This window comes from Primulina tabacum, chromosome 10, assembly GCF_025594145.1.
Source record: "Primulina tabacum isolate GXHZ01 chromosome 10, ASM2559414v2, whole genome shotgun sequence".
NCBI lineage: Eukaryota > Viridiplantae > Streptophyta > Magnoliopsida > Lamiales > Gesneriaceae > Primulina > Primulina tabacum.
Window position 1 is genome coordinate 402,836 of NC_134559.1, and position 12,880 is coordinate 415,715.

The following is a 12,880-nucleotide window of genomic DNA, read 5'->3' on the forward strand; positions in this document are numbered from 1 at the left end:
GCTCTACTCTCGCCTAATCAGAACCATGAAGTTAAGCGTTCTGGCGCGATGGCAGAGCGAGGATGGGTGACCTCCCTGGCAGCCCACGTGTCGCGACCGTTTACGTAAATTATGGCTAAAACAATCGAAATAATTGTTTTTAATGAGTTAACCGTCTCTGGAGTAATTTGCGTTATACCATTTTGCACAGAACCGGCTCACGACAAAAAAAATTGCTAAATGTTCCCAGAAAAGAGAAAAAAAAATAAGAAGAAGAAAATAGTGAATGTAAAGCTATTATTATGCGTGAGATACAATAAAATGGAACCGAAATAGAATTTCGAACTTCCTAAGCGGATTTCTCGAGGAAACGAAAGCTTAACAAAAGCGGAAAATCGCAAATTAGAGGGTCCTAGAGAAGGAATTCGGCTAAAATCTCGCCAGCTTCTTGTGAAGTAATGAGTCTTGTTCGTTTGCCCGTTTACAATCAAATTAGGCTACAATTTTGTCCAAATCCGGTAGTGCTTGAGCTACGTTGATTTCACATGTCTTATCTAATCCTAATCGAGATTCAGATTATTTAAGCCGAAAATCTTCTGTCAACAAGTAATCAAAAATAGAAAAACACGTAAAGGGGTGCAACACGAGGACTTCCCAGGGGATCACCCATCCTAGTGCTGCTCTCGGCAAAGCACGCTTAACTTCGGAGTTTTGATGGGATCCGGTGCATTAGTGCTGGTATGATCGCACCCGACATTGAGTGGGATTTTTATTCTTATATCCCTCGAGTACGTGTGGAGTAGGCGGCGATGGACAACACGCGGCACTGCTCTCGCCCAATCAGAACCATGAAGTTAAGCGTTCTGGCGCGATGGCAGAGCTAGGATGGGTGACCTCCCTAGTAAGTCCTCGTGTCACGACCGTATACGTAAATTATGGATAAAGCAGTTGAAATAATTTTTTTTAACGAGTTAGCCATCTCCGGAGTAATATGCGTCATACCCTTCCGCACGAAACCTGCTCAAGACAACAAAAATCGCTAAATGTTCCCAGAAAATAGAAAAAAATAAGAAAAAGCAAATAGCGAATGTAAAGCTATTATTATGCCTGAATACGATAAAATGGAACCGGAATCGAATTTCGGACTTCCTAAGCGGATTTTTCGAGGAAACGGAAGCTTAACAGAAGCGGAAAATCGCAAATTAGAGGGTCTTAGAGAAGGAATTCGGCTAAAATCTCGCCAGCTCATTGCGGAGTAATGAGTCACGTTCGTTTGCCCGTTTCAATCAAATTAGGTTTCAATTTTGTCCAAATCCGGCAGTGTTTGAGCTACGTTGCTTTCACATGTCTTATCTGGTCCCAATCGAGATTCAGATGATTTGAGTCGAAAATAGTCTGTCAACAAGTAATCAAAAATAGAAAAACACGAAAAGGGGTGCAACACGCACTGTAACGTCTCACTCATTTTTAAAATTCCACTGGACATTTTTTTTAAATAAAAGCTCGCATTTTCGAAATAACATTTAAAATAATCGTAATAATTTGACAGTAAAAAAATAACCAAACTCATCTACAATCATACGAAAACATAAACTAATAAAAATCTTAAAATCATCAACGTGTGAAAATATTCATTTCATTCTAATCTCATAAATCGTAATGCGGAAAACATGTGGTCCTCGGGTCGTGTCATCGCACCAGGTCTGCCTACTCAGAGTTCGGCACCTATAGTCTCCTCAACATTTAGCTCACCTGCATCACACACGCCTAGTGAGTCTAAAGAATCAACACACCTATACCAGGAATAACAAGTACATATACATAGCACACAGTAGTGAAAAATAACATACTCAACATATCTTTCATGAACTTAAAAGCATAACATAAACGTGTATTGTAAAATCATAATGCCAACATACCTTTCATAAACTTTAAAACATGAATATAAACATGTCGTATCAAATCATATCGTAATAAATCATGTCATCATAAACTTAAACATTTTCTTTTTAACTGAATTCAGTTCATTAGTTGTGACTTTCGTATCAGCTCTATCGTATCAGCTCTATCGATGGATCCATCTATAAAACCGTGGTACCCGGCGGCGGGGACATCAGCGACAGCATTACCCGTCCACTGAGCCTTGGCCTCAGCTCATCATATCTCATATCATGTCAATGGAAATACGATCGTCGGGCTCCCTCTGGGGCCTTCTCCCGTAAACGGGCTCCCTCTAGGGCCTTTTCCCTCACGATATCTCCAATCCTATCATCGTATACATATACATCGTCAGTCACAACCAACTCCCATCCTTCAAAAACATCATGATATTCACCACTTAATAAAAACATGCATATACGTAATTTTTCCTTTAAACCAATCATGCAACGTATATTTTCATAAAATCTTAAAAATCGTGATCATGATGCATAAAACTTTAAAATATAGTAAATTTGTGCTCATGGCGCTGCCAGGACCAACATCTAACCCCGGGTGCAAAATGACCATTTTGCCCCTGGAAACCCAAAAATTACCATTTTGCCCTTAGACGTAAAATTTCACGTTTTTGACATTTTCTTAATTCCATTGACTCTAACATGTCTCAAATAATTATTTAAGCCTACAAAAATTTTCCCATATTTTTATTTGGCTTAAATCGATGAATTTTAAATTAATTTTTAAACATAACATATTAACGCGCTTTAATCCCGAATTAAACCAAACCTTAGCATAAAATTCCCAAATTAAAAACTTAGATTTCTTATAATAATTTGACTTTAAATATAATTTTTCATAACTTAATTAAGCTTAAATCTAGCGTTTCAATTAATTCTGTAATTAACGTTTCGTGTTGCGACTAAATCCCGGATAAATCCAAAACTCATTATTTTGATCCAAAGCTTACCAAATTCCTTAAAATATCCCAAAACATATTTAAAAGCATCCCTAGACGTAAACTCGAGCCCATTTTATAACTTAACCGAATTGTTTTAAAACTTGGACCGGTGTCCCGATTTTAAGCCGAATCGACTCGAAACTTAACCGTATTTTTCCCAACTTTTTACCACACCTAATAAACACTTAAAAGGCCTTATAAACATCCAGACCCGTCGCTTAAACCATTCGATCAGGCCTTACAAGATGCTGGAAATCAGCCTCTTCCCCTTTCGCCTACCCTACTACACTACCTCCCTATTCTCGCGTCTTAGCCCAACACCGATGGAACCAGGCACGTATCAGCCTTTCCTAGACCACCATAGGGCTCTCCTGAACCTACTGCACCCACGCCATCAGCCTCATGCATCAGGCGTAGATCACCCTATCGCTACACTCCCCACAACACCAATCGAACCCAACTCGTCCAACTCTTCCCTTGCGGCTTCTAGGACAAGACCAGCAGCGTTCGTGCATTTCCAGACCATGGTTAAGACCCACCAGAGTCTATTCAAGTTATAGAGTCGCCCTTGCACCACCAGACTTCACCTACCCACCGATCTAGACAAAGAAAACGAGAAACCCCAAGCCGCTACACATCTCGGCCTTCACTCCAAACCTACCGAACCTTACACCAGCCTCATGACTCCACTAACCTGCTCTAAACAGTCCCTTAGCATCAAAAAAACGGCAGCCTCCTTGCACAATTCAAGAAAATGTGAGACTTGAAACAAAAAGAATGCAATAAACACAAGAAAATCAAAGATCTTCCATAGACAAGCTTGGATCGATACTTTTCATGCATGAACACCAAACTCAGTATATAAAACGTGTATGATGCAGAAGAATGATATAGAGCGTGCCTGGTGAAAATATTTCGCAAGAAAACCGAAGAACGAGCGTCGGGAATCAAGTCGGAGAATTTTTCTTACGCCTTGAATGGAAATGGCCGTGCTTTCAGCTGCTGGGATTTCTATGAAAATGTTGAGATGGATTGAGGGTGTCGGCTGATTGGGAAGGGTAATGTTAGGTGTAGTGGGTCCTTAGGGATTTATTATGTAGTTAATTAAAATATAATAGGCCATAAGTTGTTAATTAAAGATTTAAAAAGGATTTTAAGCCCAACAAGCTTAAAAGTAGTCTCATTAAGTCCAAACACACTCCCGAAAAATATTTCGTGGTGTAAATTTTTTTAAAATATTAGCCGAACCCTCAAAAAATCCCCCGATTCGATAAAATTTGCTTACCGGGTAAAAATAAAATTCTGCGGATAAAAATACCAAATAAATCTCAATTCTTGAAAAATACCTTTAAAACATCTTATATTAATTAATAGAACTTAATCGTGTAATAAAAATAATTTTTTGAAAATTCTCCGGTCTCTGATCCTCGTTCGAGAGCGAAATGCAACTTAAAAACCTTAATGCATGAACTTATAAAATGTATGGAATAAATTCTACATGCATGAATTATGCATAAATGCATAAAAATAATTAAACACAATTTAATAAATAAAAATAAATTTTATGCTTTAAAAGAATTTAATGAAATACCAAAGAATTTAATAATTTGCATGCATGTGGTTTACGTGGACTTTCCGATTTTCGGGACGTTACAATCTTCCCCCCTTAAATTGAATTTCGTCCTGCGAAATTCGCTTATCCTTGATAATCACAAAGTTTAGACTCTTAATTCTATAACCTCAATATTCCACGTTTCCGCTGCGCTACTGTGATAAAATAATAAATCTTAGGATGTACTTATGTCTCCTCAATCCTAATTATTTTGCCTATTGAAATCCTTATTGCGAATTGCAACCTAGAACGACTTATTGCGACTTAGTTCTATTCTACTCATGCCTCAAATTCGACTTTTCTCAAACTTCCCAATATTAGAAATGGCAGTTCGAATTTTATTTCGTCTTACTTTTCTTATACTATACCCGTAATGTTCATCAACTTATTACATTATCATTTATGCAACTTAAGAAATTTTAACACCAAGATTTTACTGATCGACTTATATCTTCGGTGATACACTTAAAAGTTAAACCTATCTCAAGCCCATAATGATATTTGCCTAAGATCCTTGAATCGAATCTTTATCTTATAGCACCAAACTTACGTAACTTAATTATTTACAAGTACATCCCAAATATTAAATTGTTGCAAATCTTTAAATTCTAGTAGCGTTAATCATAAAACTATCGAACTTCTACCCTAATAATAAAACACTTCTATCATCAATCACATGCTTAAACTATTTTCTTCCATTACAATTTAGTTGAGGCTTAAGGCCCTGGACTTTCCCGTTGAAATGAATGTTGCATTCTTACGTATTCTCAATGCTTCATACATACTAGCGTATAAAACTTATTAAGTCATCCATGGGAGCCTTAGACTAACTCTAATAAATCAACTTCACTTATACTCCATAGAGTTCTAGAATCCCCATATCAAGCTTTTTTAGATTTCTCACTCGATAAAACATTATATATCATTAATTGATAACTTATGTGAACACAACTAATTCTTGTTTATTATTATTATTATTATTTTTACACCCAAAATTTTCGTATGAACACGTATTCCATAAACTTAAAATTCAAGCTTACGCGACCCAAATAGTATAGATAACATAATTCCAACACACATATTCACTTATTCTCAAGTTTCTTAATAACTTACCAAAAATTCCTCAAGACGAGGTGTGTACCTCAATTCGTTACATGCATCTATCGAGTAACCTAACCATCAAACATACCCAACTTTCTAGAAAAATTAAAATTCCAACAAAGATATAATTTTAACTCTTAAGATCATGATTAAAACTTATGCTACATCAAACCTTAAGTCCTCAAAAATAAGTTAACTTAATGTCTAATATTGTAACTTGACTAAATGATCACCTTTACCTTAAATGTTATTACTCTAAATTCTTAATTTTTTTCCATGTCTTATTCCATAACATTTAGATTTTCAAGCCCAATATTGAATCATCCTACAATGCCCTTGATTGTCATTCCTTAGTACTTATAACCCAGATTATAACAAGTTCTAATTATCTCTTCAAGCTCAAATAACCGAAAAGTCTTATCATTTTAAACCATTCAATTCTCCACTTACTGCTAAAACAAATCCCCTAAATTTCTTAAAAATTTCAAAATTAGTTCTTACTTTCCTCGAATATTATCCGCAATTTGTTCTTAATCTCGAGAATCCAAAAAATTACCCATAAGTTCTTGGCGTTCCTAATCCCATTTTATAGGTTTCTCGTAACATAAAAGTCAATAATCTTAACTTTATTAGACCCAAGATCAATTCTCATAACCTCGAAAATTACTGATTTTACCCAAGTGTTCCTCAAAAGTTCGAATTTTAAATCCTCAAAATTTCAAAATTTACAATTTGGTCTTTAAAATTGTCAAAGATTACATATTTTGGCTTTTATAACTCCTCGAAATTTGCATTTTTTTTTCCATAAAATTTTTCGACTTGGCCTCATTAAAACCTTAAAATCTCAAAACTAAAAATTTAATCCCAAAGTTTGGTAAATTCGAAATAGTCCCTTAGAATTTTATTGTTGCACTCAGGTCCTCAATTATTGGTATTACAATTAGGTCCTTTAAATTCTCAATCAATTCAATTAAATCCTTAGGTCCCATTAGGTAGAGCATGCATCCTAAATAAATTCTACGTTTTTATACTTACAAAGATCGTCGTAGTTTTCGAATCATTAATCCTTGTATGGATTCATCAAAAATTAATTCAACTAGCAACCACGAACTATCAATAATTTCTTAGAAATTCTACAAGTCCCAAAAGCATTCATAACTTTCAAGATTAACTTATTACCCCAAAGAGTAGAACATCAGTACTTCTAACCTAAAAATCGGTATAATCAAATCATTATCCACTTCTCCTAAAGACCAATATTCGAATTCTTAGACACGTCCAATTCCAAACGTAACCAACATGCAGTTTAATCTAGTTTTTAAAACAGTAAATCCTTAAATCATAAAAGCAGTTAAACATATACCATAAATCATCATAAAGCGTAAATCATGTTAACATGCAGGTGATATGAGTAAAACATTGAAAACATTGAAATCATAAAAGCTTCGAGACTTGAGGCTTGAAGACTGAGCTGCAGAAACTGGCGGTGGCACAACCCTATACATGGCCCTTCCTCTGATACCAACTGTAACGTCTCACTCATTTTTAAAATTCTACAGGACATTTTTTTTAAATAAAAGCTCGCATTTTCGAAATAACATTTAAAATAATCGTAATAATTTGACAGTAAAAAAATAACCAAACTCATCTACAATCATACGAAAACAAACTAATAAAAATCTTAAAATCATCAACGTGTGAAAATATTCATTTCCTCTCAATCTCATAAATCGTAATGCGGAAAACATGTGGTCCTCGGGTCGTGTCATCGCACCAGGTCTGCCTACTCAGAGTTCGGCACCTATAGTCTCCTCAACATTTAGCTCACCTGCATCACACACGCCTAGTGAGTCTAAAGAATCAACACACCTATACCAGGAATAACAAGTACATATACATAGCACACAGTAGTGAAAAATAACATACTCAACATATCTTTCATGAACTTAAAAGCATAACATAAACGTGTATTGTAAAATCATAATGCCAACATACCTTTCATAAACTTTAAAACATGAATATAAACATGTCGTATCAAATCATATCGTAATAAATCATGTCATCATAAACTTAAACATTTTCTTTTTAACTGAATTCAGTTCATTAGTTGTGACTTTCGTATCAGCTCTATCGTATCAGCTCTATCGATGGATCCATCTATAAAACCGTGGTACCCGGCGGCGGGGACATCAGCGACAGCATTACCCGTCCACTGAGCCTTGGCCTCAGCTCATCATATCTCATATCATGTCAATGGAAATACGATCGTCGGGCTCCCTCTGGGGCCTTCTCCCGTAAACGGGCTCCCTCTAGGGCCTTTTCCCTCACGATATCTCCAATCCTATCATCGTATACATATACATCGTCAGTCACAACCAACTCCCATCCTTCAAAAACATCATGATATTCACCACTTAATAAAAACATGCATATACGTAATTTTTCCTTTAAACCAATCATGCAACGTATATTTTCATAAAATCTTAAAAATCGTGATCATGATGCATAAAACTTTAAAATATAGTAAATTTGTGCTCATGGCGCTGCCAGGACCAACATCTAACCCCGGGTGCAAAATGACCATTTTGCCCCTAGAAACCCAAAAATTACCATTTTGCCTTAGACGTAAAATTTCACGTTTTTGACATTTTCTTAATTCCATTGACTCTAACATGTCTCAAATAATTATTTAAGCCTACAAAAATTTTCCCATATTTTTATTTGGCTTAAATCGATGAATTTTAAATTAATTTTTAAACATAACATATTAACGCGCTTTAATCCCGAATTAAACCAAACCTTAGCATAAAATTCCCAAATTAAAAACTTAGACTTCTTATAATTATTTGACTTTAAATATAATTTTTCATAATTTAATTAAGCTTAAATCTAGCGTTTCAATTAATTCTGTAATTAACGTTTCGTGTTGCGACTAAATCCCGGATAAATCTAAAACTCATTATTTTGATCCGAAGCTTACCAAATTCCTTAAAATATCCCAAAACATATTTAAAAGCATCCCTAGACGTAAACTCGAGCCCATTTTATAACTTAACTGAATTGTTTTAAAACTTGGACCGGTGTCCCGGTTTTAAGCCGAATCGACTCGAAACTTAACCGTATTTTTCCCAACTTTTTACCACACCTAATAAACACTTAAAAGGCCTTATAAACATCCAAACCCGTCGCTTAAACCATTCGATCAGGCCTTACAAGATGCTGGAAATCAGCCTCTTCCCCTTTCGCCTACCCTACTACACTACCTCCCTATTCTCGCGTCTTAGCCCAACACCGATGGAACCAGGCACGTCTCAGCCTTTCCTAGACCACCATAGGGCTCCCCTGAACCTACTGCACCCACGCCATCAGCCTCATGCATCAGGCGTAGATCACCCTATCGCTACACTCCCCACAACACCAATCGAACCCAACTCGTCCAACTCTTCCCTTGCGGCTTCTAGGACAAGACCAGCAGCGTTCGTGCATTTCCAGACCATGGTTCAGACCCACCAGAGTCTATTCAAGGTCTAGAGTCGCCCTTGCACCACCAGACTTCACCTACCCACCGATCTAGACAAAGAAAACGAGAAACCCCAAGCCGCTACACATCTCGGCCTTCACTCCAAACCTACCGAACCTTACACCAGCCTCATGACTCCACTAACCTGCTCTAAACAGTCCCTTAGCATCAACAAAACGGCAGCCTCCTTGCACAATTCAAGAAAATGTGAGACTTGAAACAAAAAGAATGCAATAAACACAAGAAAATCAAAGATCTTCCATAGACAAGCTTGGATCGAAACTTTTCATGCATGAACACCAAACTCAGTATATAAAACGTGTATGATGCAGAAGAATGATATAGAGCGTGCCTGGTGAAAATATTTCGCAAGAAAACCGAAGAACGAGCGTCGGGAATCAAGTCGGAGAATTTTCTTACGCCTTGAATGGAAATGGCCGTGCTTTCAGCTGCTGGGATTTCTATGAAAATGTTGAGATGGGATTGAGGGTGTCGGCTGATTGGGGAGGGTAATGTTAGGTGTAGTGGGTCCTTAGGGATTTATTATGTAGTTAATTAAAACATAATAGGCCATAAGTTGTTAATTAAAGATTTAAAAAGGATTTTAAGCCCAAAAGCTTAAAAGTAGTCTCATTAAGTCCAAACACACTCCCGAAAAATATTTCGTGGTAAAGTTTTTGAAAATATAGCCGAACCCTCAAAAATCCCCCGATTCGATAAAATTTGCTTACCGGGTAAAAATAAAATTCTGCGGATAAAAACCAATAAATCTCAATTCTTGAAAAATACCTTTAAAACATCTTATATTAATTAATAGAACTTAATCGTGTAGTAAAAATAATTTTCTTGAAAATTCTCCGGTCTCTGATCCTCGTTCGAGAGCGAAATGCAACTTAAAAACCTTAATGCATGAACTTATAAAATGTATGGAATAAATTCTACCATGCATGAATTATGCATAAAATGCATAAAAATAATTAAACACAATTTAATAAAATAAAAATACATTTTATGCTTTAAAAGAATTTAATGAAATACCAAAGAATTTAATAATTTGCATGCATGTGGTTTACGTGGACTTTCCGATTTTCGGGACGTTACAATCTTCCCCTCTTAAATTGAATTTCGTCCGCGAAATTCGCTTATCCTTGATAATCCCAAAGTTTAGACTCTTAATTCTAGAATCTCAATATTCCACGTTTCCGCTGCGCTACTGTAATAAATAATAAATCTTATGATGTACTTATGTCTCCTCAATCCTAATTATTTTGCCTATTGAAATCCTTATTTGCGAATTGCAACCTAGAACGACTTATTGCGACTTAGTTCTATTCTACTCATGCCTCAAATTCCGACTTTTCTCAAACTTCCCAATATTAGAAATGGCAGTTCGAATTTTATTGCGTCTTACTTTTCTTATATATACCCGTAATGTTCATCAACTTATTACATTATCATTTATGCAACTTAAGAAATCTTAACACCAAGATTTTACTGATCGACTTATATCTTCGGTGATACACTTAAAAGTTAAACCTTATCTCAAACCCATAATGATATTCGCCTAAGATCCTTGAATCGAATCTTTATCTTATAGCACCAAACTTACGTAACTTAATTATTTACAAGTACATCCCAAATATTAAATTGTTGCAAATCTTTAAATTCGAGTAGCGTTAATCCATAAAACTATCGAACTTCTTCTACCTAATTAATAAAACACTTCTATCATCAATCACATGCTTAAACTATTTTCTTCCCAATTACAATTTAGTTGAGGCTTAAGGCCCTTGGACTTTCCTCGTTGAAATGAATGTTGCATTCTTATATTCTCAATGCTTCATACATACTAGCGTATAAAACTTATTAAGTCATCCCATGGGAGCCTTAGACTAACTCTAATAACAACTATCACTCTATATATCATTGATAACTTATGTTGAACACAACTAATTCTTTTTTATTATTATTATTATTATTTTTTCACCCAAAATTTTCGTATGAACACGTATTCCATAAACTTAAAATTCAAGCTTACGCGACCCAAATAGTATTAGATAACATAATTCCAACAAATATTCACTTATTCTCAAGTTTCTTAATAACTTACCAAAAATTCCTCAAGACGAGGTGTCTACCTCAATTCTTACATGCATCTATCGAGTAACCTAACCATCAAACATACCCAACTTTCTAGAAAAATTAAATTCCAACAAAGATATAATTTTAACTCTTAAGATGATTAAAACTTATGCTACATCAAACCTTAAGTCCTCAAAAATAAGTTAACTTAATGTCTAATCTTGTAACTTGACTAAATGATCACTTTACCTTAAATTGTTATCACTCTAAATTCTTAATTTTTTCCATTGTCTTATTCCATTAACATTTAGATTTTCAAGCCCAATATTGAATCATCCTACAATGCCCTTGATTGTCATTCCTTATTACATTATAACCCAGATTATAACCAAGTTCTAATTATCTCTTCAAGCTCAAATAACCGAAAAGTCTTATCATTTAAACCATTCAATTCTCACTTACTGCTAAACAAATCCCTAAATTTCTTAAAAATTTCAAAATTAGTTCTTACTTTCCTCGAATATTATCCGAATTTGTTCTTAATCTCGAGAATCCAAAAATTACCCATAAGTTCTTGGCGTTCCTAATCCCATTTTATAGGTTCTCGTAACATAAAATTCAATAATCTTAACTTTATTAGACCCAAGATCAATTCTCATAACCTGAAAATTACTGATTTTACCCAAGTGTTCCTCAAAAGTTCGAATTTTAATCCTCAAAATTTCAAAATTTACAATTTGGTCCTTAAAATTGTCAAAGATTACAATTTTGGCTTTATAACTCCTCGAAATTTGCATTTTTTTTCCATAAAATTTTCGACTTGGCCTCATTAAACCTTAAAATTCTCAAAACTAAAAATTTAATCCCAAAGTTTGGTAAATTCGAAATAGTCCCTTAGAATTTTATTGTTGCACTCAGGTCCTCAATTATTGGTTTACAATTAGGTCCTTTAAATTCTCAATCAATTCAATTAAATCCTTAGGTCCCATTAGGTAGAGCATGCATCCTAAATAAATTCTACGTTTTTATACTTACAAAGATCGTCGTAGTTTTCGAATCATTAATCCTTGTATGGATTCATCAAAAATTAATTCAACTAGCAACCACGAACTATCAATAATTTCGAAATTCTACAAGTCCCAAAAGCATTCATAACTTTCAAGATTAACTTATTACCCCAAAGAGTAGAACATCAGTACTTCTAACCTAAAAATCGGTATAATCAAATCATTATCCACTTCTCCTAAAGACCAATATTCGAATTCTTAGACACGTCCAATTCCAAACGTAACCAACATGCAATTTAATCTAGTTTTTAAAACAGTAAATCCTTAAATCATAAAAGCAGTTAAACATATACCATAAATCATCATAAAGCGTAAATCATGTTAACATGCAGGTGATATGAGTAAAACATTGAAAACATTGAAATCATAAAAGCTTCGAGACTTGAGGCTTGAAGACTGAGCTGCAGAAACTGGCGGTGGCACAACCCTATACATGGCCCTTCCTCTGATACCAACTGTAACGTCTCACTCATTTTTAAAATTCTGGACATTTTTTTTAAATAAAAGCTCGCATTTTCGAAATAACATTTAAAATAATCGTAATAATTTGACAGTAAAAAATACCAAACTCATCTACAATCATACGAAAACATAAACTAATAAAAATCTTAAAATCATCACGT

The 12,880-nt window shown here is 34.8% G+C and overlaps 1 non-coding gene and 1 pseudogene across 1 annotated transcript; both read right to left on the reverse strand.

Moving 5' to 3' along the window:
• LOC142505942 (uncharacterized) overlaps positions 1-12,880 on the reverse strand; it is a 147,436-nt pseudogene that overhangs the window by 133,666 nt on the left and 890 nt on the right.
• On the reverse strand, positions 613-731 carry LOC142509326 (5S ribosomal RNA). The gene has a single exon (XR_012807505.1). It is a non-coding gene; the product is annotated as a 5S ribosomal RNA (ribosomal RNA).